The sequence below is a fragment of the Otolemur garnettii genome, unplaced genomic scaffold, assembly GCF_000181295.1.
Source record: "Otolemur garnettii isolate 467f Iridium unplaced genomic scaffold, OtoGar3 scaffold00017, whole genome shotgun sequence".
Classification (NCBI taxonomy): Eukaryota; Metazoa; Chordata; class Mammalia; order Primates; family Galagidae; genus Otolemur; species Otolemur garnettii.
The window spans coordinates 15578223-15579302 of NW_003852412.1; positions in this window are offsets into that span (position 1 = coordinate 15578223).

Here is a 1080-nt window from a genome sequence, read left to right on the forward strand (position 1 = left end):
GTCACCTCCAAACTATCTGACACACTGTTATCTGGGATTGCTCTCTCTTTACCAGCTTTCTTATGGAAAATTATAATTGCCTCACAAATTAGTCTCTGCATCTCTGTCCTCAACCTTCTTTAATCCATCTTTATGTTGAAGCCAAGTGAGTATCTAAAAGCAAATCCAGTTACGTCATGCACCTTGTTTAAAATATTTGGGTTACCCAAGACATGGAAGAAACTTAAATGAATATTACCAATAAAAGAAACCAATCTGAAAAAGCTTCATACTATAGGATTACAACTATACAACATTCTGGAAAACCTTGAAGGCAAATCAGAGTATCTGTATAAAACTATAATTGTGGATATATGCATTATACGTATGCCAAAACCCTCTGAATGTATAGCATCAAGCACAAACCCTAATGTAAAGGATGGACCACAGGTGATAATGATATATCGATACACATTTCTAAATTGCAACAAATGAACCCTGGTGGTATTGACAGCAGCAGAAGTTGCAAGGTATAGGTGAGAGAAACCTTGGAACCCTCTGTACTTTCTTTTCTTTCCTTTCTTTTCTTTCTTTTTTTTTTTTTTTTCCTAAAACAGAGTCTCAAGCTGTTACCCTAGGTAGAGTGCTGTGACGTCACAGCTCAAAGCAACCTCCAACTCTTGAATTCAGGTGATCTTCTTGCCTCAGTTTTTCCATTTTTAGTAGAGATGGTGTCTCACTTTTGCTCAGGCTAGTCTTGAAATTGTGAGCCCAAGCAATCCACACCCACCTCAGCCTCCCACAGTGCTAGTATTACAGGCGTAAGCCCAGCCTTGTACTTTCTGCTCAATCTTGTTGTGAAACTAAAACTGTTCTAAAAATAAATTATAATTAAAATAATACAATAAAAACTTTGGGCTACAGTCCAAAAATCCTTAATTTACTTCAGACCCTTATAATATGACTCCCCATTTTTGTCTATAGCCTTATATTCTATTACCTTCTAATACCACACCTACAGATCAATTGGTCCAAACTACTTCTCATTCCTTGAGTGCATGATCATCCATTCAAGATTTTATACTATTCCTTGCCCAAAAT